Source organism: Cyrtonyx montezumae, unplaced genomic scaffold (genome assembly GCF_038088225.1).
Source record: "Cyrtonyx montezumae isolate F1298 unplaced genomic scaffold, pur_monq_1.0 scaffold_7, whole genome shotgun sequence".
Classification (NCBI taxonomy): Eukaryota; Metazoa; Chordata; class Aves; order Galliformes; family Odontophoridae; genus Cyrtonyx; species Cyrtonyx montezumae.
Window position 1 is genome coordinate 5,335,458 of NW_027072078.1, and position 22,747 is coordinate 5,358,204.

The following is a 22,747-nucleotide window of genomic DNA, read 5'->3' on the forward strand; positions in this document are numbered from 1 at the left end:
ACACAGAGGTTTGGTGTTGCATTTTTAAAGCATAATAAACAATGAATAGGTTAAGTAACAATTTTCCAAGCTGTATGTTCCTCTCTTTGAGTCCTTGTGATTGCGCTTAACTCAGCGTTCCCATCTGCTACCAACTATTTGGGGCACTTCAAACCTGCTATAGCACTGCCAAATTAATTTTCTGCCTAACGTGTTACTTGATAAGTATCTGATCTATTCTGTCAACAAGTCAAATTCTATTCTGGTGCAATTGAAAACCAAATTAAGTTAAACAAACACCTATATCCTTACGTGTCTCCCTTCCTGTACCTCTTATACCATGCTCTAGGGATGACTGTGGCAGGCTTAATAAAGGGTTTTATTTCAGTGAATGCTACTATTGTAAAATGAGAGCCTTTATTCATCCGCAGTTTGAAAACATTTCAGAAGAGGAAAAAATGTGAGTATTGACAAATCCCAATTACACCTGAATATGTAAGGCTTTCCTGGTTCTGTGGTCCTTCTTCACAACCTCTTTCATGAATTCACCTTAAGTGTTACTATTTTCTCTCGCCTTCATGTGCTCTGATTCTTCTGTTACGAGGTGGTCTCTTTATTCTGTCCTCAGTGTTTGTTTGTAGGTAGGTATGCAAAACTTGTTGGTACTAACTTCTTTGAACATTGGATGGTATAAGTCCTATTGTCAAGTAACTACAGTAAAACACAAAGCTTAATAGTTCAGAATGTTTCTGTTTCTGAAGAATTGGGTTTGGTCTCTAAAGTAATCTGCTCTACTCTTTCATTTCTGAGTCTGTAGAAAATTTAGAGTAGCTTTGAAATAGTGAGACTGTTAAACACGAATCCAAGCACTGCAACCGTGTACAGGTTTCACAGAAGACGTTGTTTTTTTGGCAGATGAGATCTCAGCTAAACTTTTTTTTTCCAGTCGCTATTTTAAGATAAGGTTCCTTAAGGCTATAAAAATAAGCTTCAAAGCTTTCTTCAGACAAAATGTGCGGTCATGTAACACAGTGGAAATACGGAGGCAGGCAGGTGAAGCAGTGCTAACTACCCTAGCAGCTGCATCCTCCTGGGAGTGCCCCAGTTGTGGCTCATAGCCCTCCTGCACCTGAGGCCTGGAGCATGTGGAAACTGAGGTTCAGGGGACAGGCAGAGGAAGGAGAATGGCAGGGGAAAAAAAAGAAAAGCAAAGTTCTGTTAATAGAACGTCAGTACAGCTTAACAAGGAATGCTTCACGATGATGATGTTCTTTTAGGCAGTTTAAGCCAGGAAGGAGTTGTAGATCTGCTGACTTGATGTGAAAGGATCTGGGGCAAGTGCAACAGAGGAGAAAGACAGATGCAGACTGGGATGCTCCCTTACTCTTCAGAGTAAACCCGTTCCTGAAGTATCCTTTTTTTTTTTTTTTAATACAGTTGTTCTAGTAAACTTCAGTTGAACTTTGTTCTGAAAATAAAAAAAAAAAGCAAAACTGTAGAGCATGGAGGACTGGAATGTATCTGCAGAAAAGGGAAATTAATACTGCTGCTTTTACCCTCCTTGCACTTGCCCGTATTTCATGTTCCCAAATCACCAGTCATTTATGGGACAACAGAAGCTCATACAGTCAAGCTGCCAGACCAATTCCATGGTACTCGTGTGATCAGTTGTACACTCAAATTGCCCAGTGCTTAAATCCCAGCTGAAGTGGATAATACGATTAAACAAAAATCTTCAGGTTAGCCTAAATACATCAAACCTTAGTTGCAAATACCAAATATGTAAGATGAAAATAAGACGAGCAGTTTTTAATCATTTGCTTCACAGATCAAACAAGGAAGGCTGAGATGTATGTTTAAATGTTTATGGACAAGTCCTGATCTCAGACATCTCCGGGAAAAGACAAGAACTTATTTCTCGGTCAGAAAGAGGTCTGTTTCCTCAAAACGTCACGTAAACCCCTTCCCCTCAGTCTGCTTTTACCAGTCCCCAAAATGCGGGAATGATATGAAGAGATTACTTACAGTTAACGAGAAACTAATAAACAGATAAACCCTCTGACCAACCAACCCTCTCTCCTCCTGTGTCTCTTGAACACTGTGCTTAACTTGATAACAGTAGCTGGGATGGGAGGGCTGCAGTGCCATCCAGTGTTAAGGGCACGTTTTATTTAGTAAACAATTAAGTGTTGAGAATATTTAAATACTGAAGTCTATCAAATGCACAGAAAAAAAATTAAATAAAACACCAAGTTTTTAACAAAGATTAAAAAAACCCACAAAAATCACCCTATAAACAAAACAAGCAGTATGTCCTTCCATTTTTCCTTTTTTTTTTTGTAGGGAAGAGTATCACTTAAAATGTTTATTTCAACTTTTAATACAGAGTTAAAATTTCGATTTTCAGAAAAGCAAAGTAGAATATATTACATTAATTGGGAGATGAGAAAATAAAAACAGATTGTGTTTTCGAATGGTTTTACATTTGTTCAAGAAATTATATAGTTCAGAATAGAATTGAATTGCATCTACATTTGCTGTTATTATTGCTAATATATGGACTTCAGTAATCAAAACAGAAGTATACAAATGCTTGTGACCTATTGATCAGGGGGCAGATTACTCATCCCCCTCCAAATAATTAAGACTTTTCTAAAGAGTCTAGCCAAAATGAGCTGGATCCTCCTTAATTTCCTGTTGTTTTCTTCTAGACAAACCAGGCTTAAGAGAGACATTGATTTAATTTGGTAAAGAAAGCACTGGCTGCCTGATGCCTTGCTTTTTTCTTACTCCTGTCTTGTTAACAATTATCTTGTCAAAAGGTAATGTAGGCAACAGAAGCAATTAGAAAACTTCTGATAGATGAAAAGACTTTTCTTTTTTCTTGCAGCAAAACTTAATCTGAAAACATTAAAATGTTATTATTTAATAATCTTACCTAATTGTTTTCCTATAAGACAAGTGTTGTCTTTACATTTGAAACTTCGTTGACCCCTAACCCTATACAGTAATGCAAATAATGGTACAGAATAATATACTCAGACCTGAAATTATTTTAGAGAAACACAATATAGAGCTGCATCTGTGCTGTTCTTCTGTGTGGTCTCCTAAGGAGATCTCCTAAGGATGTAGCTGGTGTTTTCCTGTCCTCCTGTGATGCCAGGACAACGAGCCAGGGCAGCACAAATTGCTGCCTCCGGCAGGTGATGCCTGCAAGAAGATACAAGCCCTTCAATTAGACTTTGTATTGATTAGTAAAATCTTGAAGCTCTGAACAATAGTTCTCTGTCTGCTTTAGCTTTTAAGGTTTCTTTTTCTGGCTCAGATCAAAGAATGTTGTAGAGTCCAAAAGATGATCTCTTTCTTTCCGAAAATAGTTATTGAAACTACTACTTCTCCCTCTTCTCCTTGCCTTATTTATATCATTACCTCATTGTGGGTAAAACACTGCTGCTACTTGTGTGTTTGTGGCGATCTGTGACCTGCCCCATATGTGTGGGTCAATGCAAAGCCAAAAATCTGTTTAGACATTGGATTTCTTGATGCCTGGCTCTTCTTCCAGTATTAGGATGAATTCAGGGTAGAACAGGAACCCTCTTGTAGGTGCAGCTTGAAGTGTGAATCATAAGGTTGGACAAGTTTTAATGGAGTGCAAAATGTGGTCGGCTGCAGACTTTCACTCTGCAGAGTAACTGTTGATGGTGTTATTTTTAGCACCTCATGGTAAGCATTAAAGATTTAGGGAAATAAAAGCATTTTTCAGCTTTTAGGCAGCATGCTAGCTTGTTCTGGCTTGAGGTTTGGCTTGGAGATGTCTTCCACATTTAGACAGAAAGTGTATGGATTCAGGGTAAAGGCAGAAAGAAACTGAATGTACTGCCTAGATGTTTCTTATTTTCCTTTTAGAAATACCTGGAAACTAACTATACATTTAATAACATGGAAGAACGTGATGGCTGAAATATAATTTTCTTTCTTTACTTTTGTAGTTCTTTTGTAAAGGTTACAATAACAACTACTGGAGCAAGTTGAGGCCCTTTAATTTTTTTCTTTGCATTAACTTTAACTGCAAATATTGAAAGTATTGTAATGTTATTTGCCTTACATTTGGAGGAGAACACTGGTGTTTAGTGATAAATGGAAAAGCTTACATTAGGAAGTTTGTATCTGTTGGTACTAGTAATATGTCACAAGTTTTAAGTTTTTTTTTCTTACCACTTCTAAATAAAGAAGATACTAGAAAGATCATAATTACACTATTTTAATCTTGATTACTAAGCTGTGATTTTGATAATCTTTTTTTTCCTAATAAATGCAAGCTAGACAAGAAAACGTGATTAATGGAAGAAATAAAAGAAGGGAAAAAATGTGGAAAATAAGGGAAAAGATAACCTTGAGGTACTATTTCAGTAAGAAATAGCAGTGTCCTATTGTTAGTAGGGTAGTTAAAAATGGTCTCCCTTTTGGTCTGCTGCCGAGTCTTGAGATGTCAGAGTATGCTAGCTAAATAACAACCAAATGATATTTTATCGTCGTGACTCATTAGCTGTGGTGTAACTTAGTTATGAGACTTTTAAGAAAATGATTTTGAAATATGCTTCTATGCCCATTGCATTAGCTTTTGGTAGTTATTCTGGAAAACTATTTCCTTGTTTGCTGAATGGGAGTTTTGGACTTAAATGACAGTAATTGCACCACATCTGCAGAGAAAGTATTCTTCTTTCATCTTATAGGGATCTGAACTGTGACTTCCATTTCCAATCGAACTAAATCATGCTCGAATGTGTGATGTTCAGTGGTAATACTGTGATGAATAACTTGTGATGCTTGCCATTGTCCTGCGGCCGCAACCCTCTCTCTGTTCTGTTTTGACAGTGTCTGCTGCAAGGTGTCCCTGCAAATGCACTCGTAATAATAGCAATTATTTATTTAAAATTAGCATTAAAATAGTAGTCGCTAAAGGAAGACAAAAAAAAAAAAAGAAATCTTTGTAGTACTTGTAGCAGCTTGTGAGTTGAAAGCACCACTGGATTTGCTTAGGTCAGTTAAAGTGGGAAGGAAATGTTTCGTGTTCCCTGAGTAGTACATAGCGGCAGACACCCCAGGAATACATTAGGATGACAGACTTACAAAGGAGGAAGAAAAGATTGAGATGAATATTATCTTTGGTTGTTGTTCACTGATCGTGGCTCTACATGGTGCAGCATTGGCTGGGGCTGCCCCCTGCCACAGCAGAGATGTTAAAGACAACGTACAGTTGGTGTGGAATACCTTCTGGTAGCACTAAAGCAATGCATGATGTTGCATTCTGTGTATTGACTCTGAACCTCAGGATTAAAAATTGAATATATAAGGATTTAATACATCTTTTTTGACTTTCATGGGGCTTCTTTAGTCTAAAATCTTACTTCTGCTTTGAATTCTTTTGTTGATTTATTTTTTTGCCAGTTTGATTCACAAATTGTCAAAAAGTTTTTCCTTTGAAACACTGGCTAGAGACCACGGTATTTTTAGTGCCCTGAAGACGGTTTAGTTTAACTGGGCAATGTTTCTGTTTTCTCTGTATCTGTATATCTTTTCAGCTTCCCACTTTTTGAGACATGAAGTTGTTAAATAAGGATTGTGTTCTCCAGATTGATTCATTTTTATTTTTATCCTTCACACACACTTCAGGAACTGTTACAAACAGCAGGAAATAGCAGAGTGAGATGAAGGGGCAGTGAAAAACAGATCATGCAATTGAATTACCTACAAAGCCAAAGGAGCATGCTTTGAGCCCCCTCCACACAAAGGCACAACATGGAAACAAGTCTGTATGTCCTTGTGGGACAGGGGAGGAAAGGGCAGAAGAGCTTGTGGACTAGTCCCGTCTTTGATTCACCGCTCAGAGTAAACTGAGCAATCCATAAAAATAGATCTTGGCTGAGTTGATCTGTGTCCCCATCAAATGTTCAAATCAGGTTCTGCCTGTGCCTCCCAGTAGATAACTTCAAGGATTGTGATGGATTTTAAACCTTGTGTACAGATACACCCTTCAGAATTCTTTGTTCAGGCAGAGAAACGTGTTCCTGACTGCCTTCTTGTGGGGCAGCGCTTGGACAGAAAATGTGAACTCGTGGAGTTCACTGAAGATGGAGTTGTGCAGTGTCTGCACTGAGAGATCACTGCCACCTCACGTTAACCCTTTGCCACAAGGTTCTATGCCTTTTTATATGTATACTTTAAGAAGTATTAAAGTAGATGAATTGCGCTAGTTTATTTGTTTTAGAGTTTATCCAATGTGTGGTTTTTCAAAATGTATGTCTTTCAGCATCAGATGAAAAAACGTTGAGGACAAAAGCACAGTAGCGTGTCCCAACTCACATATTAAGTTAGTGGTGTTCTGTATGAGTTACATGTAGAGGTGTTTTTTTGCCCACCCTCTTTTTGAACCAGTGCATCAAAGAAGCTGTGAGTGAGCTCTATCTGTGCTTCCAGAGCACGGCTCCCAGGCCGTTGGGACAGATGAAGTTTATTGGGATTATTTCTTTTGGATTTTCCCACTGATAACAGTATTGTGCTGTGTAAAAACGGACGGCAATGCCCAAAATATAATGCAAAGAACAAAAAGATGTGAAACTAATGTGATCTGATGTAAGCTGCCAAGGAAATGAGAAAGAGGTAAAAGAATTGGAATAATATTTTTGACAAAAAATAAGAGGCAAACACAAGGTAGAGGGCTTCAAAAAAACCTTGCAGTCTCTCACAGATCTGCATTGTCCTTATGCTTGCACTAAGATCTCCCCTGGCAGAGTGTGTGAATTATATTTTTTGTGAAAAGCCAATTTAAGAAATGAAGTAGTAGGGGAAGTGGAATTACCATGAATTATTTCTCTCTCATTTCCATCTGATTTAATTTCTGTCTTTGGCAGTCCTGCCAGTTGCAGAGTAAGGCAGGCAGTTCTCATTTGAAGATGAAGATCGTTATTTTCTTCTGAATTTTATGTGAAAACTAACGCATTACCGGATTGCGGTTGGTGAAGTTTACCTGAACAGCTACTATCCTACTGGCTGTGTATGCTCTTTTTCATTGCCATCCATCTTTGGTTCCACCTGATCTTGTAAAAGTCATTAGCAGCAGCATGTTTTACAACATATAGGGAATACCATGCATATTGTGTTAAATTTTGAGGGGAAAAATAATCTTGGAAGTCCTAAGTTATCTGTCCTGAGCTATTGATTGTACTCTCACTGCCTCCTTTACTACTTTGTAGATGAGAGTCTTTGCTAGATTATAGTTGATTTTTTCTGTGGGTAAACTTTATGAGGCGTTTTCATAATAAAGTATAGAAATAAAATAAAACTAATTAAAAACTTTTGAAGCAGATTGAGCTCATGATCTTGATGGAAACCCAATATTTTGCAACCAGTTTTAGAAAGCAAGCGTTACTTGAGATGGTTACTGTCTGTCTATAAAAGGTGTGCTGTTTGATCTTCCTCTTTGTATGTATGACTGATCTTTTATATGTTTGATTATTTTGACTCTGCTGATGTTCCTGATGTCATATTCAAAGTTAAAGCACTTTACAGCCTCTGGCAATCTAATCTGATTTGATCTCTTACTGGAGCTTCAACAACCAAATTTGGCAATTTTGGCTGTTCATAATTTTAGAATACGCACTGAAGCTGACGTGACCTCCCTTTGTCAGAGCTTCCTACTTCCACGGTTACTGCAGGCTGTAGCTCTCAAACCTCTCTCCAGCACAGGTCTGCTGCATCACCTTAGCATGGCAAAACCAGCATGAATGTACCGTGCTGACAACTTGTTTTCTAAATCACCTGGCAACTATGATCAACTTAGGTTGGTTATCTTTATTATGAGTGATTTAATAGTTCACTTGGTGCTTTTGCAGTGTCCTATGGCTGGTGACGTTGGAGGGTTTACAAGCTGTTTAAAGGAACGTTTTCTACATTATCATACCATAGGTAAATCATGCACATTCAGGGGTGGCTGTCATTTGACTGAAATTAGCTTTTCAAGTAGTTATTGACCAGAAGAGCTCACGTGATTCCCTGCCGTGTCCTCAGTGATTTGCCACCAATTACTTCGGCCTATAGAGCCATTCCAGAAGTCATCTGCAAAAAGCTGAAAGCAGAAATGCTCTTTGTATTATCATTGATCCATTGCTGACAGTCATTATAATACAGTTCTGAAAAACAGTGTCTTGTTGAGCTATAAGGTAATTGCCTGTAAAGTTGGATTTTCACTTTTCTTGTACGTTAAGAGTGCTGAGCTTTTAACGTGAAGATGTGATAGAGAAATGCATAGCACAAGAAATAATTAAGATAATACAAAACAGCGAAGGAGAAAGAGGCAGAGCTGGGAAGAGATGATACGAGCCAAACCACTCAATTTCGTTCATAACATGAAGAATTTTTGCAGAGCTGCAGAAGACTCCGCAGTTGAGTTAGCCCAACAAAACAACATACCTGGTCAGGCAGCTTGAATGCCAAAGGAAGAAGTCGGGAACTCGTAATACCTCAGAGTATCTGCGGAGAGAAACTACTTCCCATTGCTGAAGTACTGAGGCAGAAATGACAACTAGCAAGAATGACAAATAAATAGCAAATTAACTCTTTGCTTTGGTTTTAATTTGTAGATTGTGAACAGGAGCCTCACCTTGTGTCTCCAGTTTTCTCATCACTTACTTGATCTGACGTGACTTCTATGTGCAAGTGAGTACTAATCCGTCACATATGTTGGACAGAGAATTGGGAATACATAACAGGTGAACCAGAAAATGCCACATTTCTTTCAGCCTGTTTCATTTCAACATCATTTCAGTTGTGTTCAGACCTAAGGCAAATTTGATCTAAAACTGTTACTATGCTTTTTTTTTTTTTTTGAGAAAGAAAAAAAAGTTGAATTCATTTAAGTTATTTGAACTATGGGTATAATTTACAAATCCCCATAGCTGATCAGGCACGGTCACTTTTCACGGTGGATTTCTATCTGCTTTGTGTAGCGTAGAATGTTGTAGAGCTGTATCAGCAGCAGTTGGAACTGTGGATAATACATATAGCATAGAGAAAAGCATCTTAGCAAGTGAGCAGCTTGATGGTATGTAGTAATAGGAAGATTCTGGTAAAACATAAATCGGTCTAGTCTGAAAAGTTGAAATTTGCCTCTTTTCATTTGCATGTGCATAACACAGTGGCTTTGCACTGGAAGTGAAATTGAGGATCTGTGGCATAATCTAGTGCTTAGTAGAATAGAAATCAGCACAGAAACCGGAAAAGGAGCGTTTTTTTCCAGTATGATCTTTGATTAATGTAATGAAAACTTGAAAAAGCTATGCAAATGTGAAATCAGAATTCAGTGTACAATTTACCCCTCTGCAAAAAAAGCAGAATCTAATCCAGGAGTTTTTCCAGTTACGTTTTTTTTACCCTTTTATTGGAGTTGCCCGTGGTCTATCCTGCAGATCTCTCAAGAGAAAGCATCCCCGATTCTTTTGTGCAGTATCAGGCTGGTTTGCATTATTTGTTTTCTCAAGGGATTTCTATTGATAATGGTCTATCCCCAGCAGCTGGAATACGTGTCATTCTCACTATGTTGCCATCTCTGCATCGTTGGTCCGAGTGAGCCTTAGCACACTTGAAAATTCAGTTAGGTGCACAGGTCTGTATAGATGTGTAATTCCTGTTAAAGAAACGATGGGGCCTGAATGATCTACAACTATATATATGTATATTTTGAGAAAACAATGTGTAAGCTGTAGATAGTAATTTTTGATTTATATGCTGTGTTGAGCCCAAACAAAGGCACTTGAAACACTTTCACCTGTGATTACTCCTACCAAATCACTGCGAGTTCACATCAACGAAGTCAGTAGTGAAGAGGTAACAGCTATATCAGGCACCCTTAGCTGCTCTAAATGAATGGGACAGGAAGAGAAAAAGGAGAAATTATGAAGAAAGTGTTAAAAATGGGTTAAATTTGACTCTAGGTTTGTGCCAGTGTAAACTACTGCTGATTTGACTACTGGGCCTGTTTTGGAGCTGCATTGGTATTGTGTCTGGTGCGGGAAGAGTGTTCTCTCATGACGTGCGAACAGAGCACAGGAAAATTAGTATCCTGAGGGGCTTTTCTCCCTATTCTCCTAATTCCACTGCTTCATTTATTCACTGAAGGGCTGCTTTGCCGTGCAGCTGGGACTGGCACTGCCTGGCAGCAGACCTGTAGGCTTTGCAGGTTTTCATGTAGCTGGGCCTTCTGCTCCCACCACCGGCTCCATCCTTAAACAGTAACCCTCTGGGCAATAATACCCAGGATTCACAAGCTTTCAAAAAAACAAATCCTAATCTCTTGAAGATTTACATGGTTTTAAAATCTGAGCTTTTGATTCCACATCTCTTAGGTGTTGCTGAAAACCGTAATAATAATAATATCTGAGGTAAAGCAGAAAAAGAAAGGAACAGTAGGAAATCTTTTAAATGATGCTTTTAATACTGCTTTTACTGCAGATGCTTTCCATCTCACAGCTAGGAACAAACAAGACTGCTCAGATGAGATTTGTATAGAGCATGTGTCTTTTGTGATGAGGGCAGAAAGTGTAATTATAGAGCAATGCACACTGCCTTACTTGTGGCTTTGTTAGAGTTTCCCATTCTTTTTTTTTTTTTGGTAAATTGAAATGCCTTTTAGTGGGCAGGCTTTATATAGATTGTACAGTAATTGGGAATGTATTTTTTCCCCTAATAGAAATGTTAAGAAAAAGTAAAAAAAAAAAATAATAATTTTTGTCAAGTGAATTAGGTAATGCTGTTAGTTTCAGGTGCATCTTAACATAAACTGGAAAATTAAGAGAGACAGACTTTCTGTCATGAGGAGTAGATGCCAGTGTGTGTCTGGAGAGTTAATGTAAACCCTGGAGCATGGGATATTCAGTATATGACCCATTCTATTCGCTTAGGTGCTAGGCCTCCAGCTGAAGAGATCAGCAAGCTCTCCCTTTGGAAGACTGATTCAGAGAATGGCATATTTCACTGTCAAAAATAACTCTTGCTGTTTAGCCTGTGTTTCCAGTATCACGAGCATTTCCTGATGCTCGGACTGTATTTGCCCTTTCTTAAGTTCCTTGTATAGTCTTGAATACTCTTGAAGAAATTCTTATGAAAAGGCTTCTGTAAGTCTCAATTCTTGCTGGTACTTTTTTTCTAATTATCAGTATATATACATATATTTTAAGTCTCACTCTATTTCTCCTCTTTCCTAGGCCTTATTTGTAATTAGCCAAAATAACTTGGTATGTCAGAGAATGTGAACCTGTTTCTGACCAGCTGTAGATGTGAGTCTTGGTCATTCGGTACTACACAAGATCAGGAGATAAGTTTTGATGCACTGTCTGATAGAAAGCAAGGACCTGTTTCAGTAGGGAACAAGACAAGGTATAATGCTTAAAAACACTTCCTACTTAGACAAATAATGGCTTGTAAATGATTATTAATTGTGTTGATTAATAACTAATAAAATTTCATTCTTCTGAAATATTCCAAGCAAATCCCTTGGCCAATGAACATACTTGGTTTGCTGATCTATGTCCTGTTCATTCATCTTGTCTTAAGTCCCTTCATTTTCTATCACTACTGCTGTTCATCAACTTTCATTTACATCTGCAGTTGCAGATGACACTGAAACACAAGGTACTTTATTTCTTGGTGGTTGTCTCGTGTCCATGGGCTTTGCTGTAGATAGAATCAAAACTTGTGCCTGAGGATTGCTAAGGTTTCTCTTACTGGAAAGTGTAACTCACATCATTGAGAAGATTAAGCATAAAGCTGTTATTTCTGTAAATTTTAGTGCTGGTTTTTGCTTAGCCCATTTTTTTTATACCTGAGCAAAATATAGCTGCAAAGCAGCTCCAGTCACATTTTGCAGAAGTAGAAGTTTAAACAAGTGAGAGCCAAAGTGCAAGTTGATATTAGGAAGAGGCCTAAAATATACCTGGGACGTTTGGCACTCGTGTCTTTATGTGAGCAAACAATTGTTGCTCTGGCTGTTTACGTATGCCTAACCTTCTGTTATCAAAATGAAATCACAAACAAAATAAAATTTCTGTTGGAGTTAAATATGAGTGGAATCCCAAGAAAGATTCTAAAGGTCAGATCAGCAGTTTTGATATGTTGCTTCCCAGTATCTACAAAACCTTAGTGACATTAAACAGTACAAAGTGGAGTTTGCTGGAAGGTACTTGGGTGCTGTATATTTAAAGAACAAGCTGTTACCTAGAAATAATAATAAAATAATGGTGAAAGGCTTCCAACCCTGACCAGTATTTGTGGAATAACTATATGTGGAAACTGTCTTTTCTTTCGTGGCAGGTGATCTCCAGATTTCTGGTACTGGGTCTCCTGGTTTGGTCAGGCAGAGGCTCTCAGAATATAGATGGTGATGAAAACAGAATCCCATGACTTTTAGTCCTGGAAAAAAAAAGTAGATAGCTATGTGCTTAAATGGATAAATATTAGCATTTTGCAATTGTTTACATAGATTAAGAAAACAAAGCATTTCTCTTCGCTTGAAATGGGGTAGAATTTTAATGAGTTTTATTTCCTGTATTTATGGAGTACGACAGCTTAGGAGACTTGCTACTCTTGTTAAAGTTTTTTACTTTAAAGTGAGTTTTACCAGGAGCCCTCCTGGTAAAAGTAATATTAAATCTTCTCTTGGGCATCTACTTATTTTGAATTAGAAGGTAATTTAATCCAATAAAGTTAGGAAAGAACCCAGTGTATCCAAAAACATTAATTGGAAAACAGAGTTTATTATGGCTTTCTATGTGGAAAAGAGAGAGATGGTGATTTTTGTACTGACAGTTCTCAGAGCTCACTGCAGACACATTTTACATAACACATCTGTCAGCAGCACGTAAAGGTTGTACTGTGATGCGTGCGTTCAAGAGGACAGAATACAGAGCTTTGTCAAAATCTTTGGCGGTGAAAAGGAAAGCTGTGCAAAAATGTTAGGCAATGAATTTCTACAGGATAAAAAAATTGGGTGAAAGCTGAATGTGAACTCTCCCATCGTGCCTTTGAAAATATGTGAGAGGGGTGAATATGCGCATGCAGGTAACTACAGGCATGCTCAGATACAGCTCTGATACATCAGTAAGGCAGAGTGACACACACACAGGGGAGGAGTGAACCCAGACAATGGGGAGAGGTTTTGGGGGGTGGGGAGCGGAAAACCTCGTCTGGGTGGAATTAGGGCTGAACCAAGGGAGGTTTCTATAAGTGACTGCTTCCATCTTAGCACAATAAGATTACGTTTAGTTTCTCAAGGGAGACTTTCTATGATTAAATTTTGCTCCTGAACTACCCTAGGTTCAGCACATGATGGAGTCACCTTGAATCCTATGATCATTTAAATGAGAAAAATTATATTTAGCAATAGAATAATCATTTTTACTCCCTGTAACTCATTTATAACATGCTTCTCTGTTAAAACTCTGCTGCCAGAAACAGTTTCCAACTGTTGGAAAAGATAAAGCAATTCAGATGTAAATGACATAATAGCTCTTAACTGGACAAAAAGTTTTATTTTACGTATATTTGGTAGGAGACTTTTCAAATGACAGAGTAAACCTGAAACATGATTTTGATGACAGCATACAGAATTAGAGGAAGCATTTGCCTCTATTGGATATACCTGTAGTGCATTTTTGTTGGTTTGGTAATAGGGAATCTTACCTTCAGTGAGTGGTTTAGTACAGCTTGGCAAAACACAGACATTCACAATGTCTTCATAGGATATCTTGTGCTGTCAGGTGTTGAAGGCCACCAAGCTACAGAATCAGCATTTTGCACTGAAATCAAATGCTGCCCTTTGTTATCTTGCAATGAAACTCTAGAAATGACCAGAAGCTTAAATGTGAAATGTTCCCTTAAACTCTAAGTGCAAACCTGAGTCTACTGCTGTCGATCTCAGACTTGCAGAATGACACATTGGGCTGTCGCTGTGCTGGAGTTAGGATTACACTTGAGACAACTAAATTCCTTGTTTTTATTTTCTTTTTTTTGTTTGTTTGTTCGTTTTTTTTCCTCAGCCTGAGTTATGTCTTAAGTGGAGACCTCTAGTTTACCCATAACAACAAAAAGAAAAGAGCCTTGCAAGTCCTAACTTTTATCAAATTATTATCAGTGGTGTGAGCAGCTTGAAACGCCATTAATCTGTTACCAGTATGAGGTTTTATTTATTCTAGAGCTCAAAGCATTGATGTTATTGATCTGCTTTAGAGATAATCGCTCCGCTGTGTAATCTAGGAAGTTACATTGCTTCTTATCATGGCACTGATGGTTTCAAGCTGTGGATGAGGTCTAGCATAGTCCAAATGCTGATAGTTTCTGTGGCAGGGTTATGTGCACAGTGGAGGTGAGGGCATTTTTTTTTTCTGAATGTGAAGCAACTGCTCACTGTGACTGCTTTCTGATTCTTTCTGTAGGAAATATTCCCATTTCTGCCCCTTATATTAATTTAAAAGATTAATAAAGAGATTAAAAGATTGTCCTAATGGTATTTCAAAACCATGGCATGTTTTTCTTTACAACTACAAGGTTAAACGTAAGTGAAACACGAAGCTGTGAGCCTCTCATAAGACTGGAGGAAAGTTGTTTAATCATTCTTTCAGCCCAAGTATAATTTCCCATGGTATCTGGTATGTTTTGACATGCTTTTTAGTCTTCAATAGGCAAAACACCTGCTGAAATAATACTGAGTCTTAAAATCTGAGGATCTGTGTCGATCCTCACTGGGTGGAAATTGATCCCAGTAAAAAAAAAGCAGCTATTAATGGAGGAGGCTCCTGAAATTGTATATTGAAAAAGCCTACACTCTTTAATCCATCAATATCGGGCATTTATTTTATGCTCGAGGTTAACTTCTTATAGTTAGATATTTTTCCTATCTTACGTTAATATTCAAATACTGTCTTCCATCTTCCACTTAGGATATATATTCTAAGGTCATGAATATAGGAGAACATGGTCGTAAATGCAAACTCCAGTACTAATGGAACTAAATTATGTATATAACATGAAATATGCACAAGTTAAATGTAAAAACCAAGGTAGGTTACTGAGTTTTCAGTGAGGAACTGTGAATCAAGGTGGCCTCATCTGAACAATCCAAACAAAGTCTGAGCTTTCAGTACTTATATTAATAGACATTCTGAAAGCCAACTTAGCTACCGAGAGTAATGATGATGTTATGGATCTGTCTGAGCTACTCTGAAAAAGATATATGATTATTATCAGGAGGCAGTAGCTGGAATCCCACTAAGTTGCTTTGTGGTTTGACATTCCATTATTTTAAGGGATGGAAAAGTAGCCATTGAGATGCACTCCTACTTAACCAGCAACAAAATTAGTTTTCACACACAAAGTATTATAAAAAGATTGCTGCATTTTTATGTTTATTTTTTTTTTTTGCAGGAGATTCAGTCAGTGAAGAAATTAAAAATGAACAAAAAAGCGTTTAATTTTTGCCTGTAGTAATATTCCTGACTTCAACTGGAATGGCATTCCTAACACAAAAAAGCTGATAGTGTTTTAATTGGAATACGTGATTTTCAGTCAAACATTATTTATTTAGCTTACCCTAATGACCATAGTCTTACTGGTGTTAATTAAGACATGCTAACCATACAGTACTTGATTGTGTCAGTCTTTTCACATAGCACTGCTGTAGAACTCATAGTTCTAGGTATGTGTTTATCTTAAGTTTGGTGATGTACAGCTACTGGATGCTATTACAATTTAAGATAGTTACCTTGGAACCTGAACATTAAGGGAAAGATTCTTTTGCCCTTTACCATAGAAGCTTTGTTCACGTGATGATATATGGGAATTGAACTTAAGGAAGGATTTAAAATGAATTAGTGCTGAACTAGTACAAAATTTCTTCATGAGGAAAGGGAGAAAACAAAAGATGCAAAATATTAGTTCTCTGTTCTGTTTTCTGTTTTTCCTATAAAAGGAGCAGTAACAGTATGAAGAACGTGTCCAAGTGTTCGTTTATCAATTGGATGCTTTCAGCTAATCAAGGCCTGATATATTGTACTTAAGGGCATTCGTAACTAACTACAGCCCTGTCTGACTTAAAACCAGTTAAAATCCCAGAGAACTAGACAAGAACCAAAATAAGCCTAATTTTAAAAGACAGATGAAGTATAGAGACTTTCAAGAAATATTAAGCAGGTAACCTAATTACAGAATGCAAGGAAAGCACTTTGAAATTAAAAGTTGCGTATGTAAATTATGCTGAAAAAGAATAAGGTGCAGATATTGTATAATGTTGATAGCAAATCATAAGTTTTCTTTGGATATAGCCCTCACTAACTACCAGTAACTAACATTTCATGAAGTGAATGTCCTGTAGTCAAAATAATTTGCTTTCCAACTTTTTCCCTATTTTTCTTTGCTTATACGATGTGAGGATTCATTAAAACAATTTAGAAGGGGCAAATTACTGACCCAGACCGATATAGACTTGTGCTGGCATAGTGCACATCCCTTCAGTGGATTTTTGAGAAGCTTCTGCATTCCTGGAAGTCGTTTGAAATAGTGTCATTTTCAATCTGCAGTTTTCCTGTTTGCTGCAGTGATAGAGGATTAAAGACCCATTAGGTTTCAGTCTGAGCACTAATCCAAGCTTTGGACAGTTTTCTGTTTTTCAGAGGTATTAAAATGCAAACATTGCTCCTTGTTCCAGCTAACTTTTCATTTAATGTTTGTTCTACTGTGTCACAGAACAGATAAGAAGGTTGCCATACTTACCTTTTTTAAAATGGTTTTTAAATAGATGTTAAGTAGGTTTTATTTTAATGACACGTGGACCTACGGCATCCTCTCAAACTGAATCTTTAGTATTTTTAGACAGCTTTTTCTAAGGGATTTATGAGTTGCAAAGAAAATTCTTAAAAGCTGATTTGCAATGACCGGATTTACACTGATTTTTTAATGACTTGGTTCTGATCGTATATTGCCATATAATTTCATTGCTTTTTGACACTGTATTATATAACATTTTTTGGCAAGCAAAATGGTAAGACAAGATGACACTCGTTTTTAGTTGCTTTGAATCTAACCTCGTAGGCTGGCGTGGAGTGACTGGGGAGGTGTGCACTGAATTCCTCAAGCTCGGAACTTTGCACCAATTACTTAAACTGTGTACAGTTATTTAAAGAAATCTTTGATATTAAAGTGCTTTCTGTCAGTTACGAGACAGTAGTATGATCTCTTTGTGGTCAAAGGGTAAGCTCCTCTCAAATCGTTTCCAGTCATGTTTGGAAAAAAGCATGAAGCCCGTGGAGTTAATCTCTTGCCTTAAACTTGAACATGGTGTTTGCAAATTCCCACAGCAGAAATGCTGAATTTCAGCAGGAGTAGGATTGTTTATTTCTGAATCAGTGTTGTTTTTTTTCCCTATCCCCTCCTCTCGTTGCTTACAGTACTTGCAAAATTTCTAGTTCGATATAGAATTATTTTCTCAGAGCTCAGTGAAGTAGTTGACCTGCAGGCATATTCTATGAAAACCAATGGGAATGCTTGTTGGGTTGGCAAAAAGAGTGCTTTGAGACTTGCTATCCATTTTGGATAATGGCTGTCATTATAACAACATCCTGTAATCGTACTGTTTTGATTCCACCGTGTCTGGGAGTGTTGCACCTTTGGGAAGGAGGCTAATTTGGGAGCTGGGACTGACACTCATTACTTACATGATTTTCTGCTTGCAGTAGAGGCAGCGTGCCAGGTAATGCTTTTATTGCCTTGTAAGACTTAGGCTGACTTAGGGATTTTAAGACTCAACTTCAGTGATTCCAAGAGTCTCTGATCTCACTCCTGGTGGCAGGAGAACCTTGGGCTTCTGTGTGCAGAGTTTTGGGTGCCACTGCCAGAAAGTGTCCAAAAAGGGCTATGAAAATGGGGAATGTTTCAAAGGACAAAACTTATCATGAAGGGCTGAGGTCCCTGGGTGTGTTCAGCTCAGAGCGGAGAAGTCTGAGGGGAGGCCTCGTGGCAGCTGCAACTTCTGGCTGGGAACAGAGGGGCAGCACTGATCTCTGCTCTCTGGTGACAGTGACAAGACCAAAGGGAACAGCGTGGAGCTGTGTCAGGGGAGTGTCAAGTGGGTGTGAGGAAAAGGCTCTGCCCCAGAGGGCAATGGGGATGGAACAGGCTGCCCAGGGCAGTGAGCACAGACCTGAACTGCTGGAGCTCAGGGAGCATTTGGACAGTGCTCTCTGACATAAGGTTTGGATGGTCCTGTTCAGAGCTGGACAGCTACCTATATCAGAGCCACTCAACTGTCCATGTGGGTCCCTTCCAACACAGGATGTTCAGTAATTCTATTCTATTCTGTATTTCATCCCATATATACCCATACGATTAGCCCACCAGGATTTGTTTTCCTCCTGTGAGCCTGACAGGGGCACCACATTGTGTCCATGCAAATAGAAAGATAGGTTACAGATAACTAGGTCACCCAGCTACCTACCACATGCACTTCTTATTTTCGACTTACCTTTCTGACCCTCATTTTTTTTTTCCTTAAAAAGGAGACCTTTATGTTCTCAGAACTGTCTGTACAAAATAGCTAAATAAGGTTCCTGTATGATTTCTAAAAGCTGTTTGAGGCCACACATAAAGTCTTTCGACAACTTCTCCTGTCTCTAGCAGTGCCCATCTGCAGATTCTTAGGCCAGGACAGAAACAGTTCTGGCTGCTTTCCATGCACACCCTTCTGGTCTTCAGTGATTTATGGCTCTGGCTGAGAAAAAAGAAGTTATTTATGGCCATTTCTATGCTATTCGTTAATAAAATGAAGTTCTAGTAATTAGGCTATGATGTCAAAATTAGATATGCATCAACCAAAACTATTCCTATCTAAAAACATAAATGATCTTTTTTGGTACTGCTTTCGTTCTGTTATACTAATACCATTTTCGTAGTGTTGCATAGAAATCGACGAGGTTCTTGTCTCCTGTATTAGGGAAGTGGAAAATTGTGTGATTATAATAATTAGTACTGACATTTTACAGAGGAAAAATCTGAAACACAAAGGAAAAAGTGAATTCCCTGAACCTGCGGAGTACAGTGTATTCTAAGAAGCCTTAAAATCAATAGGCATCAGCCTTTCAATCAGCCCATTGCAGCACACCATAAAGTGGTATTTGCACTGATTTTCATGTGAGTACAGAAGGATTTGTATCTATTACTGGCAGGACTGATATTAAAAACGTTGGACTGACACTGTCTGACAACAGGAGGGATTCAGGAGACCAGGAAAAGTCCAAATGGAATCATTCCATTGGTAGTGACATTGCATAATTTAGTGTTGTAAAATTACATTTGATAATAAAACTAACGGCAAACGTTTTCATAAGATGTTTTCCATCATGGTTTGGTTTAGAAGGAGAGGTAGGAGATGTTATTCTCAACAGCAGCTTTGAGAAGACTTCAATCTCTTGTTTTCTTGTCCTTAATTAAAGAGGGTATATAAAATTAAGAGTTGTCAGAGTAATTTAAGCTAAAACATGTCTCTGACCTTCCTAGAGGAACTTCTTGTGTTCTATTATCTGGAGAGGGAGCATGGACTGGGAGAGCTAAGATAAAGTTGGGTGTTTCTGAATACTTTTGTATGTACAGGAGCTTATTGCATGCCACAAAGTATCTGTGTTAAAGTAAATTCAGTACTGCCTTCCAAATTTTTGCTGTCATGCAGCTGTAGCAGGCTTTTCTTATCGTCTGTGACCTCTTTGTACTATTGGAGTAGCAAAAAGTGACTGCAGCAGGCAAAACTGCTGACTGCAGGGTTTTGCTGTTGACATAAAGCTGGCAAAACATCTCTATATTTTGTTATGGCAGTCACCATTATTCTGTCATGTTAGCAATAGAAAAGAACTGGGCACTGGGAGAAAGAGAGAAACCAGGAGGACCGAAGCAGATGTTTTCAGAGGTGGGGAGGGGATGGCAGATGCGAGACCTACATTTGTATTGGTGGAAAGCCAGGGAGCAAGATGTTCCATCTATTCTGGATTACACGTGACCCAATTTCATTAATCTGAAATTTGTCCTCCATTGCAGTAAATCCCTCTCACAGTAAAAGAAAAAGGTTAAAAAAGCACAAGAAGGGGGGTGGTGAAGAGATTACAAATAAAGCAAGAATTGTCAGAGGTGATCAATGAATCACTGATGGAACATAGATGTGTTTCTAGTGAAATAAATATAAAGAAATATTTTAAGCAAGGACATTTTTTTTTCATTCACGTTTCCCTGAAGAATGGAATATGATGAAAAGGTGGGCTATAGTTATACTTTGGGTGCAAAATGGGGATCTGGGTTGTTACCCATTGCAGTATGCAATGGTATACTTTGATACTTATAGGAGATGATGCTTACAGGAGATGAACTTTCCTGGATAAAAATGCAGTTCTAAGTAGTTTGCCAGATGAATACATTTTTCTACAGGAGGACCTGCTGCAGGGCATTATTTGTTATTTTTGCTGTGCTCCTAATAAGGGCTTCCTGAAGTCTTCTGTGCTAGGCAAAAATGTCTAAAAGTAGCCTGTCTTCTTGAATGCTGTTCAGCTTCCTTCCTTCCAGTCTGCTTTCAACAGAACTAAATTAAGTCACATTTAAAGCCTATCCAGATTGTATTTTTCTTGTTTTTCCTGAAAGCCCAGACACCTACTGTCCATTGGTAGGGAGAGAGCAGAATTAAAGTCTGTTTATGAGAAACAGAAATGTATGCCATATTTTACAAAGTGCTGTGAATGTCCTAATATTTAGCACTAAGTGAGCTTGGCTGGCTGAGTGCAGTATTTCACAGAAGTGAAGTATCTCCTCAAAAAAAAAAAAAAAAAAAAAAAAGGCTGCCTCTTCAAAATAAAAAGTAAGGTTTATGTTGAGAACATAAAATGCACCTGTTTATCCTAACATTTCTTAAAAATACAAGAACCAGTGTAAGAAGCTTAATAACCTTGCTATGCTTTTCAGTGGTACAAAACTTTCAGGATCATATCAAAAAATCAAGATCATAGTAGTTGATTGACTTGGACAACAGAAGGGTCCTGTTGGTGGTCTTTTTTACATGCGTGTAATCAGTAGCCACTGCAAATAGGAAGGGATGAGCTTTGTGCTGCTCAGAGAAAGACTGGAATTCAAATATTTTTGAGGCTATAGTTTTAAGTGAAATTTACATGAGTATAGAGGGAAAGATAAAGCAATCTTGAGGAAGTAAATGGGAAATACACGTGCATTTATGAAATACAAGCATCTGTAAAAAGAAATGCTGCGTTATGAAAGAAAGAAGTAAAAGACAAAAGTATTGTTCTAGAATCAGGAATTAAAGATTGAGTTCATCGCATTCGTTGTTATTGCTTTGGACTCAGCTCTGCAGCTTCTGATCTAAAGTTGCTCCTTTCACCTCTGCCCTAATGATAAATGCAATGCATTCTTTTGAGATGCACTGAACGATAAAGCCTCCGGATGATAATTTGCAGTAAGTCATGAAATAAATCCTAATCTAACATATTGCAATTGTTCACCATAATTGATTACATTATTGGAAGTGTAAACAAAATTTCTTCTTTTTCATAGCAGGAAACTTAATCGTTAGGAAAAATAGTGCAGCAGTACTGATGCACTTCAGTACATTGTGTGTGCGTGACGGTAGCAATCCAGCATTCCTGTACTTCTGTTGTATTCCTACAGTGATATAAATGCTCTAGTGATTCTGCATTTATCTCAGCTTTGATTCTCTGTTCTTTTGACTTTTTTCATTCTTCTCTGTGGCAGTGTGTTAACCTCTTGCAAAGTTCTTGATTAAGGTGGAGAAGGAACCTCAGATCAAGAAACATTTTATCATCTTTAGTCTTCGTTATTGAGGCTTTCCTCTCATTTAGGAACACTTGTCCTGAGAAGGAAGAACCCTTAGGCTGGGTCCAACTGGAAAACTTGATGTATTATAGGAGACTGGGTAGAATATAACTATGTGAGTCAAAAGAATTTTATTTTTTATCTGTTTCTGTCCTAGTTCCATAGGCACTTGGCTATTCTATTGTAATGTTGATGTGGATCTGGAATTACTTCCTCCTAAATTGTCTCATTCTTCCTGAAGCCTGACAGAAACGAAGACCAGATGGGATCTGGAAATGTAGGTGACTCTTCATAAGAGCTCAGTTCAGTCAGCAGTCTATGGACATGCCTTCTCTTTGAGGGATCCCGTCTTGTGGAGTTTTAGGTACTTCACAGCAGTTGTGTGATCTTGGAATGGAGGACCTGACTTCTCCTATTTGAAGTCTAAGGGCTACAATATCCAAGACCTAAAATACTTTGTGATAGAGGTGTGGGTTTTTTTTAATTGCATTTTTTTATTTTTTATGGAAACTTAACGAAGTTATTTCTAAAATTAAAATTTTAAAGTATTGCTGCTATTTTTCAGTCACTCCAGACTTAGAGAGATGAGCATGTTCCTCTAAGAGAAGAGGTACAGCGAGGGGGTAAACTCATCAGCCTTATGCATATGTACCTTATTCAATACAGTGATTGATCCACTTTTGTAAGATTCACTCCCCTTACACCACTGGGGTAAACTTTTGACATTCTTTTTTACTTTCATATACACTAAATTCACATCTCCTTTCATTAAAAACAAAACCAAAAACAAATCCACAAACAACTGAGCATCTACTTTTGCTGTATTCCCTTTTGTGTGCTACCTGAAGTT